The sequence below is a fragment of the Hylobates moloch genome, unplaced genomic scaffold (genome assembly GCF_009828535.3).
Source record: "Hylobates moloch isolate HMO894 unplaced genomic scaffold, HMol_V3 SCAFFOLD_36, whole genome shotgun sequence".
Lineage (NCBI taxonomy): Eukaryota > Metazoa > Chordata > Mammalia > Primates > Hylobatidae > Hylobates > Hylobates moloch.
The window spans coordinates 456,661-457,731 of record NW_026652311.1 but is presented as its reverse complement, the minus strand read 5'-3'; positions in this window follow the sequence as shown (position 1 = coordinate 457,731).

Below are 1,071 nucleotides of genomic sequence, written 5' to 3'. Positions count from 1 at the left end.
CTAGTCTGAACCTTGATTTTGCACGACTTTTCAAGTAATGAAGATTTTTCCTGTCATATATATAAATCTGCCTCAATCTTTTTGATAGTTGCATAATAGTCCCTTGAAAAGATGAGTCATGTTTTATTTAAAAGGTTTCTTGCTAATGAGACATTTGAAGCATTTCAAGTTTTTTGATACTAAAAATGATACTTTTAATGGAAATAAGCCTTTATGCATATGTGCAAATAGTTTTATAGGATAAATTACTAGAAGTAGAATTGCTGAACAAGTGTATGTGCATTTTTAATTTTGATAGCTATTGCCAACTATCCCTCCAAATAGATTTCACTAGATTACACATTTCCACATACCCTTACACACTTTACAAACTATCAAAATTTTAGCTTTGCAAACTACAGGTTAAAAATTGTATCTATTATTTTTATTTGCATTTATTCAATTATCAGTGCAGCTGAGTATTTTTCATATGTTTATAAGTAATTTGTGTATCTTTTTCTCTGAACTGTCTTCATATCCTTTGCCCAGTTTTGAATTGAATTATTGGCCTTTTTCTTATTGACTTTACATTTACATAGTGACATTAGCTCTTGGTTTGTTACATGGTCATGTAAATGTTTTTTCTGGGTTATGATTTCTCTTTAAAAGTTGTCTATAATATTCCTAGCAGAAGTGTTTGATTTTTACAGTCAAATTTACCCTTTTTTTTCTTTATAATGTCTGGGCATCAGATGATCTTAATTATTCATGAGACTACAATGCCCAGGTGTTGTATCATATTCAGATAAGTTGCTAAACTGTCTCAAGATGCAGAAAAGTTTGCAAAAGTATTCATACAATCTTTATTCTGGAGCATCAATAAGTAATAAATGACACCTTTCTGAATTTTTTTTTTCTTGAAGCCTGTTGTCAAGATTTTTGAAGTCTTTCAAAAACAGGATAGATGGCTCATGGATGTTGCCTATAGACACTGTGTCATGAATATTTAGGACTCCCCTCCACTGCTGTTGAGAAGTTGCCACTTAATATTTCTTTTTTTTTTTTTTGAGATGGAGTCTCGCTCTGTTGCCC